The sequence below is a fragment of the Gasterosteus aculeatus genome, chromosome 2 (assembly GCF_964276395.1).
Source record: "Gasterosteus aculeatus chromosome 2, fGasAcu3.hap1.1, whole genome shotgun sequence".
Classification (NCBI taxonomy): domain Eukaryota; kingdom Metazoa; phylum Chordata; class Actinopteri; order Perciformes; family Gasterosteidae; genus Gasterosteus; species Gasterosteus aculeatus.
Genome location: NC_135689.1, coordinates 21385870 through 21400638, shown reverse-complemented (window position 1 = coordinate 21400638; position 14769 = coordinate 21385870). Strand labels below are relative to the sequence as shown.

Here is a 14769-nt window from a genome sequence, read left to right as displayed (position 1 = left end):
AAGAAGCTCCCCGTCAGGGAATCGAACCCTGGTCTTCTGCGTGACAAGCAGAGATACTGTCCACTATACTAACGAGGAGTGTATTGGAAAATTGTCTGGCAGCCTCAACTTCGGTCTTAAGAGGAAGTATGCACTTGAACTGCGTCCATTTGGGCGGATACTCACTCCAGGCCGAGTTTGTTCTATCCTCCACTCCCTGGCTGAAAACCACAACCTCCTACATGCAGGTGCTGATTTAGACTGTTCCATAGTGATGATGGTCAATGCCTGATGAATTTGTTAGTTCAAGACCTTCTCCAAAGTACTTCTGCAAAGACAAAAGGGCAATACCAGTGGTGGATTGAGCCGAGATTTCTTTAGTGTCGCGGTGGTATCACGTTCGCCTAACGTAGGAAAGGTCCATAGTTTGAAACTAGGCGGAAACACTGTCCATTTGTCCTGCCTTCTCTGCAGCGGGTAATCTTCTTGCAACTGGTCAATAAAAAACAGCTCTTCCAGGCTGCGCATAAGGCCACTGATGAAGCCAACCGATTGGCATCATCTGAGAGATGTCCTCCTGCATGCATTCGTTTGATTCAGCACTTCTTTGACAACATTGTCACAGTTTCGCTAAGTGATAGAAGTGTGACAATCTGGAGTCTTGCTTTTAGCAACAGTCTGTTCAGGACCTGTAGTTTCAGTAGTAAAATAGTGTTAATCAGCATGAGTTGTGTTGCATAGGACAGGAGAAGCCAAGGTGAGTGAACAGTTTGTGGTTGCCTTTTGAAAAGACGCTCCCCGTCAGGGAATCGAACCCTGGTCTTCTGCGTGACAAGCAGAGATACTGTCCACTATACTAACGAGGAGTGTATTGGAAAATTGTCTGGCAGCCTCAACTTCGGTCTTAAGAGGAAGTATGCACTTGAACTGCGTCCATTTGGGCGGATACTCACTCCAGGCCGAGTTTGTTCTATCCTCCACTCCCTGGCTGAAAACCACAACCTCCTACATGCAGGTGCTGATTTAGACTGTTCCATAGTGATGATGGTCAATGCCTGATGAATCTGTTAGTTCAAGACCTTCTCCAAAGTACTTCTGCAAAGACAAAAGAGCAATACCAGTTGTGGATTGAGCAAACGTTTCTTTAGTGTAGCGGTGGTATCACGTTCGCCTAACATAGGAAAGGTCCCCAGTTTGAAACTGGGCGGAAACACTGTCCATTTGTCCTGCCTTCTCTGCAGCGGTGGATCTTCTTGCAACTGGTCAATAAAAGGACAGCTCTTCCAGGCTGCGCATAAGGCCACTAATGAAGCCAACCGATTGGCATCATCTGAGAGATGTCCTCCTGCATGCATTCGTTTGATTCAGCACTTCTTTGACAATATTGTCACACTTTTGCTAAGTGACAGAAGTGTGACTATCTGGAGTCATGCTTTTAGCAACAGTCTGTTCAGGACCTGTAGTTTCAGTAGTAAAATAGTGTTAATCAGCATGAGTTGTGTTGCATAGGACAGGAGAAGCCAAGGAGAGTGAAAAGTTTGTAGTTGCCTTTTGAAAAGAAGCTCCCCGTCAGGGAATCGAACCCTGGTCTTCTGCGTGACAAGCAGAGATACTGTCCACTATACTAACGAGGAGTGTATCTCAAAATTGTCTGGCAGCCTCAACTTCGGTCTTAAGAGGAAGTATGCACTTGAACTGCGTCCATTTGGGCGGATACTCACTCCAGGCCGAGTTTGATCTATCCTCCACTCCCTGGCTGAAAACCACGACCTCATACATGCAGGTGCTGATTTAGACTATTCCACAGTGATGATGGTCAATGCCTGATGAATCTTTTAGTTCAAGACCTTCTCCAAAGTACTTCTGCAAAGACAAAAGGGCAATACCAGTGGTGGATTGAGCCAAGGTTTCTTTAGTGTAGCGGTGGTATCACAATCGCCTAACATAGGAAAGGTCCTCAGTTTGAAACTGGGCATAAACACTGTCCATTTGTCCTGCCTTCTCTGCAGCGGTGGCTCTTCTTGCAACTGGTCAATAAAAGGACAGCTCTTCCAGGCTGCGCATTAGGCCACTAATGAAGCCATCCGATTGGCATCATCTGAGAGATGTCCTCCTGCATGCATTCGTTGGATTCAGCACTTCTTTGACAACATTGTCACACTTTTGCTAAGTGACAGAAGTGTGACAATCTGGACTCATGCTTTTAGCAACAGTCTGTTCAGGACCTGTAGTTTCAGTAGTAAAATAGCGTTAATCAGCATGAGTTGTGTTGCATAGGACAGGAGAAGCCAAGGAGAATGAAAAGTTTGTAGTTGCCATTTGAAAAGAAGCTCCCCGTCAGGGAATCGAACCCTGGTCTTCTGCGTGACAAGCAGAGATACTGTCCACTATACTAACGAGGAGTGCATCTGAAAATTGTCTGGCAGCCTCAACTTCGGTCTTAAGAGGAAGTATGCACTTGAACTGCGTCCATTTGGGCGGATACTCACTCCAGGCCGAGTTTGATCTATCCTCCACTCCCTGGCTGAAAACCACGACCTCATACATGCAGGTGCTGATCTAGACTATTCCACAGTGATGATGGTCAATGCCTGATGAATCTTTTAGTTCAAGACCTTCTCCAAAGTACTTCTGCAAAGACAAAAGGGCAATACCAGTGGTGGATTGAGCCGAGATTTCTTTAGTGTCGCGGTGGTATCACGTTCGCCTAACGTAGGAAAGGTCCATAGTTTGAAACTAGGCGGAAACACTGTCCATTTGTCCTGCCTTCTCTGCAGCGGGTAATCTTCTTGCAACTGGTCAATAAAAAACAGCTCTTCCAGGCTGCGCATAAGGCCACTGATGAAGCCAACCGATTGGCATCATCTGAGAGATGTCCTCCTGCATGCATTCGTTTGATTCAGCACTTCTTTGACAACATTGTCACAGTTTCGCTAAGTGATAGAAGTGTGACAATCTGGAGTCTTGCTTTTAGCAACAGTCTGTTCAGGACCTGTAGTTTCAGTAGTAAAATAGTGTTAATCAGCATGAGTTGTGTTGCATAGGACAGGAGAAGCCAAGGTGAGTGAACAGTTTGTGGTTGCCTTTTGAAAAGACGCTCCCCGTCAGGGAATCGAACCCTGGTCTTCTGCGTGACAAGCAGAGATACTGTCCACTATACTAACGAGGAGTGCATCTGAAAATTGTCTGGCAGCCTCAACTTCGGTCTTAACAGGAAGTATGGACTTGAACTGTGTCCATTTGGGCGGATACTCACTCCAGGCCGAGTTTGTTCTATCCTCCACTCCCTGGCTGAAAACCACGACCTCATACATGCAGGTGCTTATTTAGACTGTTCCATAGTGACGATGGTCAATGCCTGATGAATCTGTTAGTTCAAGACCTTCTCCAAAGTACTTCTGCAAAGACAAAAGGGCAATACCAGTGGTGGATTGAGCCGAGGTTTCTTTAGTGTAGCGGTGGTATCACGTTCGCCTAACATAGGAAAGGTCCTCAGTTTGAAACTGGGCATAAACACTGTCCATTTGTCCTGCCTTCTCTGCAGCGGTGGCTCTTCTTGCAACTGGTCAATAAAAGGACAGCTCTTCCAGGCTGCGCATTAGGCCACTAATGAAGCCATCCGATTGGCATCATCTGAGAGATGTCCTCCTGCATGCATTCGTTGGATTCAGCACTTCTTTGACAACATTGTCACACTTTTGCTAAGTGACAGAAGTGTGACAATCTGGACTCATGCTTTTAGCAACAGTCTGTTCAGGACCTGTAGTTTCAGTAGTAAAATAGCGTTAATCAGCATGAGTTGTGTTGCATAGGACAGGAGAAGCCAAGGAGAATGAAAAGTTTGTAGTTGCCATTTGAAAAGAAGCTCCCCGTCAGGGAATCGAACCCTGGTCTTCTGCGTGACAAGCAGAGATACTGTCCACTATACTAACGAGGAGTGTATCTGAAAATTGTCTGGCATCCTCAACTTCGGTCTTAAGAGGAAGTATGCACTTGAACTGCGTCCATTTGGGCGGATACTCACTCCAGGCCGAGTTTGATCTATCCTCCACTCCCTGGCTGAAAACCACGACCTCATACATGCAGGTGCTGATTTAGACTATTCCACAGTGATGATGGTCAATGCCTGATGAATCTTTTAGTTCAAGACCTTCTCCAAAGTACTTCTGCAAAGACAAAAGGGCAATACCAGTGGTGGATTGAGCCGAGATTTCTTTAGTGTCGCGGTGGTATCACGTTCGCCTAACGTAGGAAAGGTCCATAGTTTGAAACTAGGCGGAAACACTGTCCATTTGTCCTGCCTTCTCTGCAGCGGGTAATCTTCTTGCAACTGGTCAATAAAAAACAGCTCTTCCAGGCTGCGCATAAGGCCACTGATGAAGCCAACCGATTGGCATCATCTGAGAGATGTCCTCCTGCATGCATTCGTTTGATTCAGCACTTCTTTGACAACATTGTCACAGTTTCGCTAAGTGATAGAAGTGTGACAATCTGGAGTCTTGCTTTTAGCAACAGTCTGTTCAGGACCTGTAGTTTCAGTAGTAAAATAGTGTTAATCAGCATGAGTTGTGTTGCATAGGACAGGAGAAGCCAAGGTGAGTGAACAGTTTGTGGTTGCCTTTTGAAAAGACACTCCCCGTCAGGGAATCGAACCCTGGTCTTCTGCGTGACAAGCAGAGATACTGTCCACTATACTAACGAGGAGTGCATCTGAAAATTGTCTGGCAGCCTCAACTTCGGTCTTAACAGGAAGTATGGACTTGAACTGTGTCCATTTGGGCGGATACTCACTCCAGGCCGAGTTTGTTCTATCCTCCACTCCCTGGCTGAAAACCACGACCTCATACATGCAGGTGCTTATTTAGACTGTTCCATAGTGACGATGGTCAATGCCTGATGAATCTGTTAGTTCAAGACCTTCTCCAAAGTACTTCTGCAAAGACAAAAGGGCAATACCAGTGGTGGATTGAGCCGAGGTTTCTTTAGTGTAGCGGTGGTATCACGTTCGCCTAACATAGGAAAGGTCCCCAGTGTGAAACTGGGCCTGAAACACTGTCCATTTGTCCTGCTTTCTCTGCAGCGGTGGCTCTTCTTGCAACTGGTCAATAAAAGGACAGCTCTTCCAGGCTGCGCATAAGGCCACTAATGAAGCCAACCGATTGGCATCATCTGAGAGATGTCCTCCTGCATGCATTCGTTTGATTCAGCACTTCTTTGACAATATTGTCACACTTTTGCTAAGTGACAGAAGTGTGACTATCTGGACTCATGCTTTTAGCAACAGTCTGTTCAGGACCTGTAGTTTCAGTAGTAAAATAGTGTTAATCAGCATGAGTTGTGTTGCATAGGACAGGAGAAGCCAAGGAGAGTGAAAAGTTTGTAGTTGCCTTTTGAAAAGAAGCTCCCCGTCAGGGAATCGAACCCTGGTCTTCTGCGTGACAAGCAGAGATACTGTCCACTATACTAACGAGGAGTGCATCTGAAAATTGTCTGGCAGCCTCAACTTCGGTCTTAAGAGGAAGTATGCACTTGAACTGTGTCCATTTGGGCGGATACTCACTCCAGGCCGAGTTTGTTCTATCCTCCACTCCCTGGCTGAAAACCACAACCTCATACATGCAGGTGCTGATTTAGACTATTCCATAGTGATGATGGTCAATGCCTGATGAATCTGTTGGTTCAAGACCTTCTCCAAAGTACTTCTGCAAAGACAAAAGGGCAATACCAGTGGTGGATTGAGCCAAGGTTTCTTTAGTGTAGCGGTGGTATCACGTTCGCCTAACATAGAAAAGGTCCATAGTTTGAAACTGGGCGGAAACACTGTCCATTTGACCTGCTTTCTCTGCAGCGGGGAATCTTCTTGCAACTGGTCAATAAAAAGACAGCTCTTCCAGGCTGCGCATAAGGCCACTGATGAAGCCAACCGATTGGCATCATCTGAGAAATGTCCTCCGGCATGCATTCGTTTGATTCAGCACTTCTTTGACAACATTGTCACACTTTTGCTAATTGACAGAAGTGTGACAATCTGGACTCATGCTTTTAGCAACAGTCTGTTCAGGACCTGTAGTTTCAGTAGTAAAATAGTGTTAATCAGCATGAGTTGTGTTGCATAGGACAGGAGAAGCCAAGGAGAGTGAAAAGTTTGTAGTTGCCTTTTGAAAAGAAGCTCCCCGTCAGGGAATCGAACCCTGGTCTTCTGCGTGACAAGCAGAGATACTGTCCATTATACTAACGAGGAGTGCATCTGAAAATTGTCTGGCAGCCTCAACTTCGGTCTTAAGAGGAAGTATGGACTTGAACTGTGTCCATTTGGGCGGATACTCACTCCAGGCCGAGTTTGTTCTATCCTCCACTCCCTGGCTGAAAACCACGACCTCATACATGCAGGTGCTTATTTAGACTGTTCCATAGTGACGATGGTCAATGCCTGATGAATCTGTTAGTTCAAGACCTTCTCCAAAGTACTTCTGCAAAGACAAAAGAGCAATACCAGTTGTGGATTGAGCAAACGTTTCTTTAGTGTAGCGGTGGTATCACGTTCGCCTAACATAGGAAAGGTCCCCAGTTTGAAACTGGGCGGAAACACTGTCCATTTGTCCTGCCTTCTCTGCAGCGGTGGATCTTCTTGCAACTGGTCAATAAAAGGACAGCTCTTCCAGGCTGCGCATAAGGCCACTAATGAAGCCAACCGATTGGCATCATCTGAGAGATGTCCTCCTGCATGCATTCGTTTGATTCAGCACTTCTTTGACAATATTGTCACACTTTTGCTAAGTGACAGAAGTGTGACTATCTGGAGTCATGCTTTTAGCAACAGTCTGTTCAGGACCTGTAGTTTCAGTAGTAAAATAGTGTTAATCAGCATGAGTTGTGTTGCATAGGACAGGAGAAGCCAAGGAGAGTGAAAAGTTTGTAGTTGCCTTTTGAAAAGAAGCTCCCCGTCAGGGAATCGAACCCTGGTCTTCTGCGTGACAAGCAGAGATACTGTCCACTATACTAACGAGGAGTGTATCTCAAAATTGTCTGGCAGCCTCAACTTCGGTCTTAAGAGGAAGTATGCACTTGAACTGCGTCCATTTGGGCGGATACTCACTCCAGGCCGAGTTTGATCTATCCTCCACTCCCTGGCTGAAAACCACGACCTCATACATGCAGGTGCTGATTTAGACTATTCCACAGTGATGATGGTCAATGCCTGATGAATCTTTTAGTTCAAGACCTTCTCCAAAGTACTTCTGCAAAGACAAAAGGGCAATACCAGTGGTGGATTGAGCCAAGGTTTCTTTAGTGTAGCGGTGGTATCACAATCGCCTAACATAGGAAAGGTCCTCAGTTTGAAACTGGGCATAAACACTGTCCATTTGTCCTGCCTTCTCTGCAGCGGTGGCTCTTCTTGCAACTGGTCAATAAAAGGACAGCTCTTCCAGGCTGCGCATTAGGCCACTAATGAAGCCATCCGATTGGCATCATCTGAGAGATGTCCTCCTGCATGCATTCGTTGGATTCAGCACTTCTTTGACAACATTGTCACACTTTTGCTAAGTGACAGAAGTGTGACAATCTGGACTCATGCTTTTAGCAACAGTCTGTTCAGGACCTGTAGTTTCAGTAGTAAAATAGCGTTAATCAGCATGAGTTGTGTTGCATAGGACAGGAGAAGCCAAGGAGAATGAAAAGTTTGTAGTTGCCATTTGAAAAGAAGCTCCCCGTCAGGGAATCGAACCCTGGTCTTCTGCGTGACAAGCAGAGATACTGTCCACTATACTAACGAGGAGTGCATCTGAAAATTGTCTGGCAGCCTCAACTTCGGTCTTAAGAGGAAGTATGCACTTGAACTGCGTCCATTTGGGCGGATACTCACTCCAGGCCGAGTTTGATCTATCCTCCACTCCCTGGCTGAAAACCACGACCTCATACATGCAGGTGCTGATCTAGACTATTCCACAGTGATGATGGTCAATGCCTGATGAATCTTTTAGTTCAAGACCTTCTCCAAAGTACTTCTGCAAAGACAAAAGGGCAATACCAGTGGTGGATTGAGCCGAGATTTCTTTAGTGTCGCGGTGGTATCACGTTCGCCTAACGTAGGAAAGGTCCATAGTTTGAAACTAGGCGGAAACACTGTCCATTTGTCCTGCCTTCTCTGCAGCGGGTAATCTTCTTGCAACTGGTCAATAAAAAACAGCTCTTCCAGGCTGCGCATAAGGCCACTGATGAAGCCAACCGATTGGCATCATCTGAGAGATGTCCTCCTGCATGCATTCGTTTGATTCAGCACTTCTTTGACAACATTGTCACAGTTTCGCTAAGTGATAGAAGTGTGACAATCTGGAGTCTTGCTTTTAGCAACAGTCTGTTCAGGACCTGTAGTTTCAGTAGTAAAATAGTGTTAATCAGCATGAGTTGTGTTGCATAGGACAGGAGAAGCCAAGGTGAGTGAACAGTTTGTGGTTGCCTTTTGAAAAGACGCTCCCCGTCAGGGAATCGAACCCTGGTCTTCTGCGTGACAAGCAGAGATACTGTCCACTATACTAACGAGGAGTGCATCTGAAAATTGTCTGGCAGCCTCAACTTCGGTCTTAACAGGAAGTATGGACTTGAACTGTGTCCATTTGGGCGGATACTCACTCCAGGCCGAGTTTGTTCTATCCTCCACTCCCTGGCTGAAAACCACGACCTCATACATGCAGGTGCTTATTTAGACTGTTCCATAGTGACGATGGTCAATGCCTGATGAATCTGTTAGTTCAAGACCTTCTCCAAAGTACTTCTGCAAAGACAAAAGGGCAATACCAGTGGTGGATTGAGCCGAGGTTTCTTTAGTGTAGCGGTGGTATCACGTTCGCCTAACATAGGAAAGGTCCTCAGTTTGAAACTGGGCATAAACACTGTCCATTTGTCCTGCCTTCTCTGCAGCGGTGGCTCTTCTTGCAACTGGTCAATAAAAGGACAGCTCTTCCAGGCTGCGCATTAGGCCACTAATGAAGCCATCCGATTGGCATCATCTGAGAGATGTCCTCCTGCATGCATTCGTTGGATTCAGCACTTCTTTGACAACATTGTCACACTTTTGCTAAGTGACAGAAGTGTGACAATCTGGACTCATGCTTTTAGCAACAGTCTGTTCAGGACCTGTAGTTTCAGTAGTAAAATAGCGTTAATCAGCATGAGTTGTGTTGCATAGGACAGGAGAAGCCAAGGAGAATGAAAAGTTTGTAGTTGCCATTTGAAAAGAAGCTCCCCGTCAGGGAATCGAACCCTGGTCTTCTGCGTGACAAGCAGAGATACTGTCCACTATACTAACGAGGAGTGTATCTGAAAATTGTCTGGCAGCCTCAACTTCGGTCTTAAGAGGAAGTATGCACTTGAACTGCGTCCATTTGGGCGGATACTCACTCCAGGCCGAGTTTGATCTATCCTCCACTCCCTGGCTGAAAACCACGACCTCATACATGCAGGTGCTGATTTAGACTATTCCACAGTGATGATGGTCAATGCCTGATGAATCTTTTAGTTCAAGACCTTCTCCAAAGTACTTCTGCAAAGACAAAAGGGCAATACCAGTGGTGGATTGAGCCAAGGTTTCTTTAGTGTAGCGGTGGTATCACGATCGCCTAACATAGGAAAGGTCCTCAGTTTGAAACTGGGCATAAACACTGTCCATTTGTCCTGCCTTCTCTGCAGCGGTGGCTCTTCTTGCAACTGGTCAATAAAAGGACAGCTCTTCCAGGCTGCGCATTAGGCCACTAATGAAGCCATCCGATTGGCATCATCTGAGAGATGTCCTCCTGCATGCATTCGTTGGATTCAGCACTTCTTTGACAACATTGTCACACTTTTGCTAAGTGACAGAAGTGTGACAATCTGGACTCATGCTTTTAGCAACAGTCTGTTCAGGACCTGTAGTTTCAGTAGTAAAATAGCGTTAATCAGCATGAGTTGTGTTGCATAGGACAGGAGAAGCCAAGGAGAATGAAAAGTTTGTAGTTGCCATTTGAAAAGAAGCTCCCCGTCAGGGAATCGAACCCTGGTCTTCTGCGTGACAAGCAGAGATACTGTCCACTATACTAACGAGGAGTGCATCTGAAAATTGTCTGGCAGCCTCAACTTCGGTCTTAAGAGGAAGTATGCACTTGAACTGTGTCCATTTGGGCGGATACTCACTCCAGGCCGAGTTTGTTCTATCCTCCACTCCCTGGCTGAAAACCACGACCTCATACATGCAGGTGCTTATTTAGACTGTTCCATAGTGATGATGGTCAATGCCTGATGAATTTGTTAGTTCAAGACCTTCTCCAAAGTACTTCTGCAAAGACAAAAGAGCAATACCAGTTGTGGATTGAGCAAACGTTTCTTTAGTGTAGCGGTGGTATCACGTTCGCCTAACATAGGAAAGGTCCCCAGTTTGAAACTGGGCGGAAACACTGTCCATTTGTCCTGCCTTCTCTGCAGCGGTGGCTCTTCTTGCAACTGGTCAATAAAAGGACAGCTCTTCCAGGCTGCGCATTAGGCCACTAATGAAGCCATCCGATTGGCATCATCTGAGAGATGTCCTCCTGCATGCATTCGTTGGATTCAGCACTTCTTTGACAACATTGTCACACTTTTGCTAAGTGACAGAAGTGTGACAATCTGGACTCATGCTTTTAGCAACAGTCTGTTCAGGACCTGTAGTTTCAGTAGTAAAATAGCGTTAATCAGCATGAGTTGTGTTGCATAGGACAGGAGAAGCCAAGGAGAATGAAAAGTTTGTAGTTGCCATTTGAAAAGAAGCTCCCCGTCAGGGAATCGAACCCTGGTCTTCTGCGTGACAAGCAGAGATACTGTCCACTATACTAACGAGGAGTGTATCTGAAAATTGTCTGGCATCCTCAACTTCGGTCTTAAGAGGAAGTATGCACTTGAACTGCGTCCATTTGGGCGGATACTCACTCCAGGCCGAGTTTGATCTATCCTCCACTCCCTGGCTGAAAACCACGACCTCATACATGCAGGTGCTGATTTAGACTATTCCACAGTGATGATGGTCAATGCCTGATGAATCTTTTAGTTCAAGACCTTCTCCAAAGTACTTCTGCAAAGACAAAAGGGCAATACCAGTCGTGGATTGAGCCGAGATTTCTTTAGTGTCGCGGTGGTATCACGTTCGCCTAACGTAGGAAAGGTCCATAGTTTGAAACTAGGCGGAAACACTGTCCATTTGTCCTGCCTTCTCTGCAGCGGGTAATCTTCTTGCAACTGGTCAATAAAAAACAGCTCTTCCAGGCTGCGCATAAGGCCACTGATGAAGCCAACCGATTGGCATCATCTGAGAGATGTCCTCCTGCATGCATTCGTTTGATTCAGCACTTCTTTGACAATATTGTCACACTTTTGCTAAGTGACAGAAGTGTGACTATCTGGAGTCATGCTTTTAGCAACAGTCTGTTCAGGACCTGTAGTTTCAGTAGTAAAATAGTGTTAATCAGCATGAGTTGTGTTGCATAGGACAGGAGAAGCCAAGGAGAGTGAACAGTTTGTAGTTGCCTTTTGAAAAGAAGCTCCCCGTCAGGGAATCGAACCCTGGTCTTCTGCGTGACAAGCAGAGATACTGTCCACTATACTAACGAGGAGTGCATCTGAAAATTGTCTGGCAGCCTCAACTTCGGTCTTAACAGGAAGTATGCACTTGAACTGTGTCCATTTGGGCGGATACTCACTCCAGGCCGAGTTTGTTCTATCCTCCACTCCCTGGCTGAAAACCACAACCTCATACATGCAGGTGCTGATTTAGACTATTCCATAGTGTTGATGGTCAATGCCTGATGAATCTGTTGGTTCAAGACCTTCTCCAAAGTACTTCTGCAAAGACAAAAGGGCAATACCAGTTGTGGATTGAGCCGAGATTTCTTTAGTGTCGCGGTGGTATCACGTTCGCCTAACGTAGGAAAGGTCCATAGTTTGAAACTGGGCGGAAACACTGTCCATTTGACCTGCTTTCTCTGGAGCGGGGAATCTTCTTGCAACTGGTCAATAAAAAGACAGCTCTTCCAGGCTGCGCATAAGGCCACTGATGAAGCCAACCGATTGGCATCATCTGAGAAATGTCCTCCGGCATGCATTCGTTTGATTCAGCACTTCTTTGACAATATTGTCACACTTTTGCTAAGTGACAGAAGTGTGACTATCTGGACTCATGCTTTTAGCAACAGTCTGTTCAGGACCTGTAGTTTCAGTAGTAGAATAGTGTTAATCAGCATGAGTTGTGTTGCATAGGACAGGAGAAGCCAAGGAGAGTGAAAAGTTTGTAGTTGCCTTTTGAAAAGAAGCTCCCCGTCAGGGAATCGAACCCTGGTCTTCTGCGTGACAAGCAGAGATACTGTCCACTATACTAACGAGGAGTGTATTGGAAAATTGTCTGGCAGCCTCAACTTCGGTCTTAAGAGGAAGTATGCACTTGAACTGCGTCCATTTGGGCGGATACTCACTCCAGGCCGAGTTTGTTCTATCCTCCACTCCCTGGCTGAAAACCACAACCTCCTACATGCAGGTGCTGATTTAGACTGTTCCATAGTGATGATGGTCAATGCCTGATGAATTTGTTAGTTCAAGACCTTCTCCAAAGTACTTCTGCAAAGACAAAAGAGCAATACCAGTTGTGGATTGAGCAAACGTTTCTTTAGTGTAGCGGTGGTATCACGTTCGCCTAACATAGGAAAGGTCCCCAGTTTGAAACTGGGCGGAAACACTGTCCATTTGTCCTGCCTTCTCTGCAGCGGTGGATCTTCTTGCAACTGGTCAATAAAAGGACAGCTCTTCCAGGCTGCGCATAAGGCCACTAATGAAGCCAACCGATTGGCATCATCTGAGAGATGTCCTCCTGCATGCATTCGTTTGATTCAGCACTTCTTTGACAATATTGTCACACTTTTGCTAAGTGACAGAAGTGTGACTATCTGGAGTCATGCTTTTAGCAACAGTCTGTTCAGGACCTGTAGTTTCAGTAGTAAAATAGTGTTAATCAGCATGAGTTGTGTTGCATAGGACAGGAGAAGCCAAGGAGAGTGAACAGTTTGTAGTTGCCTTTTGAAAAGAAGCTCCCCGTCAGGGAATCGAACCCTGGTCTTCTGCGTGACAAGCAGAGATACTGTCCACTATACTAACGAGGAGTGCATCTGAAAATTGTCTGGCAGCCTCAACTTCGGTCTTAACAGGAAGTATGCACTTGAACTGTGTCCATTTGGGCGGATACTCACTCCAGGCCGAGTTTGTTCTATCCTCCACTCCCTGGCTGAAAACCACAACCTCATACATGCAGGTGCTGATTTAGACTATTCCATAGTGATGATGGTCAATGCCTGATGAATCTGTTGGTTCAAGACCTTCTCCAAAGTACTTCTGCAAAGACAAAAGGGCAATACCAGTTGTGGATTGAGCCGAGATTTCTTTAGTGTCGCGGTGGTATCACGTTCGCCTAACGTAGGAAAGGTCCATAGTTTGAAACTGGGCGGAAACACTGTCCATTTGACCTGCTTTCTCTGGAGCGGGGAATCTTCTTGCAACTGGTCAATAAAAAGACAGCTCTTCCAGGCTGCGCATAAGGCCACTGATGAAGCCAACCGATTGGCATCATCTGAGAAATGTCCTCCGGCATGCATTCGTTTGATTCAGCACTTCTTTGACAATATTGTCACACTTTTGCTAAGTGACAGAAGTGTGACTATCTGGACTCATGCTTTTAGCAACAGTCTGTTCAGGACCTGTAGTTTCAGTAGTAGAATAGTGTTAATCAGCATGAGTTGTGTTGCATAGGACAGGAGAAGCCAAGGAGAGTGAAAAGTTTGTAGTTGCCTTTTGAAAAGAAGCTCCCCGTCAGGGAATCGAACCCTGGTCTTCTGCGTGACAAGCAGAGATACTGTCCACTATACTAACGAGGAGTGTATTGGAAAATTGTCTGGCAGCCTCAACTTCGGTCTTAAGAGGAAGTATGCACTTGAACTGCGTCCATTTGGGCGGATACTCACTCCAGGCCGAGTTTGTTCTATCCTCCACTCCCTGGCTGAAAACCACAACCTCCTACATGCAGGTGCTGATTTAGACTGTTCCATAGTGATGATGGTCAATGCCTGATGAATTTGTTAGTTCAAGACCTTCTCCAAAGTACTTCTGCAAAGACAAAAGAGCAATACCAGTTGTGGATTGAGCCGAGATTTCTTTAGTGTCGCGGTGGTATCACGTTCGCCTAACGTAGGAAAGGTCCATAGTTTGAAACTAGGCGGAAACACTGTCCATTTGTCCTGCCTTCTCTGCAGCGGGTAATCTTCTTGCAACTGGTCAATAAAAAACAGCTCTTCCAGGCTGCGCATAAGGCCACTGATGAAGCCAACCGATTGGCATCATCTGAGAGATGTCCTCCTGCATGCATTCGTTTGATTCAGCACTTCTTTGACAATATTGTCACACTTTTGCTAAGTGACAGAAGTGTGACTATCTGGAGTCATGCTTTTAGCAACAGTCTGTTCAGGACCTGTAGTTTCAGTAGTAAAATAGTGTTAATCAGCATGAGTTGTGTTGCATAGGACAGGAGAAGCCAAGGAGAGTGAACAGTTTGTAGTTGCCTTTTGAAAAGAAGCTCCCCGTCAGGGAATCGAACCCTGGTCTTCTGCGTGACAAGCAGAGATACTGTCCACTATACTAACGAGGAGTGCATCTGAAAATTGTCTGGCAGCCTCAACTTCGGTCTTAACAGGAAGTATGCACTTGAACTGTGTCCATTTGGGCGGATACTCACTCCAGGCCGAGTTTGTT

General features: G+C 46.0%; 19 non-coding genes across 19 annotated transcripts; all 19 read right to left on the bottom strand.

Annotated features, from left to right (window-relative positions):
• Positions 1-6: 6 nt before the first annotated feature.
• On the bottom strand, positions 7-78 carry trnad-guc (transfer RNA aspartic acid (anticodon GUC)). The gene has a single exon. It is a non-coding gene; the product is annotated as a tRNA-Asp (tRNA).
• A 695-nt stretch (positions 79-773) lies between these two features.
• trnad-guc (transfer RNA aspartic acid (anticodon GUC)) lies at positions 774-845 on the bottom strand. The gene has a single exon. It is a non-coding gene; the product is annotated as a tRNA-Asp (tRNA).
• A 696-nt stretch (positions 846-1541) lies between these two features.
• Positions 1542-1613, bottom strand: trnad-guc (transfer RNA aspartic acid (anticodon GUC)). The gene has a single exon. It is a non-coding gene; the product is annotated as a tRNA-Asp (tRNA).
• Positions 1614-2309: 696 nt separating this feature from the next.
• Positions 2310-2381, bottom strand: trnad-guc (transfer RNA aspartic acid (anticodon GUC)). The gene has a single exon. It is a non-coding gene; the product is annotated as a tRNA-Asp (tRNA).
• A 695-nt stretch (positions 2382-3076) lies between these two features.
• On the bottom strand, positions 3077-3148 carry trnad-guc (transfer RNA aspartic acid (anticodon GUC)). The gene has a single exon. It is a non-coding gene; the product is annotated as a tRNA-Asp (tRNA).
• A 696-nt stretch (positions 3149-3844) lies between these two features.
• trnad-guc (transfer RNA aspartic acid (anticodon GUC)) lies at positions 3845-3916 on the bottom strand. Its single transcript has one exon. It is a non-coding gene; the product is annotated as a tRNA-Asp (tRNA).
• A 695-nt stretch (positions 3917-4611) lies between these two features.
• Positions 4612-4683, bottom strand: trnad-guc (transfer RNA aspartic acid (anticodon GUC)). The gene has a single exon. It is a non-coding gene; the product is annotated as a tRNA-Asp (tRNA).
• Positions 4684-5380: 697 nt separating this feature from the next.
• On the bottom strand, positions 5381-5452 carry trnad-guc (transfer RNA aspartic acid (anticodon GUC)). The gene has a single exon. It is a non-coding gene; the product is annotated as a tRNA-Asp (tRNA).
• A 1464-nt stretch (positions 5453-6916) lies between these two features.
• On the bottom strand, positions 6917-6988 carry trnad-guc (transfer RNA aspartic acid (anticodon GUC)). Its single transcript has one exon. It is a non-coding gene; the product is annotated as a tRNA-Asp (tRNA).
• Positions 6989-7684: 696 nt separating this feature from the next.
• Positions 7685-7756, bottom strand: trnad-guc (transfer RNA aspartic acid (anticodon GUC)). Its single transcript has one exon. It is a non-coding gene; the product is annotated as a tRNA-Asp (tRNA).
• Positions 7757-8451: 695 nt separating this feature from the next.
• On the bottom strand, positions 8452-8523 carry trnad-guc (transfer RNA aspartic acid (anticodon GUC)). Its single transcript has one exon. It is a non-coding gene; the product is annotated as a tRNA-Asp (tRNA).
• A 696-nt stretch (positions 8524-9219) lies between these two features.
• On the bottom strand, positions 9220-9291 carry trnad-guc (transfer RNA aspartic acid (anticodon GUC)). The gene has a single exon. It is a non-coding gene; the product is annotated as a tRNA-Asp (tRNA).
• Positions 9292-9987: 696 nt separating this feature from the next.
• Positions 9988-10059, bottom strand: trnad-guc (transfer RNA aspartic acid (anticodon GUC)). The gene has a single exon. It is a non-coding gene; the product is annotated as a tRNA-Asp (tRNA).
• Positions 10060-10755: 696 nt separating this feature from the next.
• trnad-guc (transfer RNA aspartic acid (anticodon GUC)) lies at positions 10756-10827 on the bottom strand. The gene has a single exon. It is a non-coding gene; the product is annotated as a tRNA-Asp (tRNA).
• A 695-nt stretch (positions 10828-11522) lies between these two features.
• trnad-guc (transfer RNA aspartic acid (anticodon GUC)) lies at positions 11523-11594 on the bottom strand. The gene has a single exon. It is a non-coding gene; the product is annotated as a tRNA-Asp (tRNA).
• Positions 11595-12290: 696 nt separating this feature from the next.
• Positions 12291-12362, bottom strand: trnad-guc (transfer RNA aspartic acid (anticodon GUC)). The gene has a single exon. It is a non-coding gene; the product is annotated as a tRNA-Asp (tRNA).
• A 696-nt stretch (positions 12363-13058) lies between these two features.
• trnad-guc (transfer RNA aspartic acid (anticodon GUC)) lies at positions 13059-13130 on the bottom strand. The gene has a single exon. It is a non-coding gene; the product is annotated as a tRNA-Asp (tRNA).
• Positions 13131-13826: 696 nt separating this feature from the next.
• trnad-guc (transfer RNA aspartic acid (anticodon GUC)) lies at positions 13827-13898 on the bottom strand. Its single transcript has one exon. It is a non-coding gene; the product is annotated as a tRNA-Asp (tRNA).
• A 695-nt stretch (positions 13899-14593) lies between these two features.
• trnad-guc (transfer RNA aspartic acid (anticodon GUC)) lies at positions 14594-14665 on the bottom strand. Its single transcript has one exon. It is a non-coding gene; the product is annotated as a tRNA-Asp (tRNA).
• Between the last annotated feature and the right edge of the window lie 104 nt (positions 14666-14769).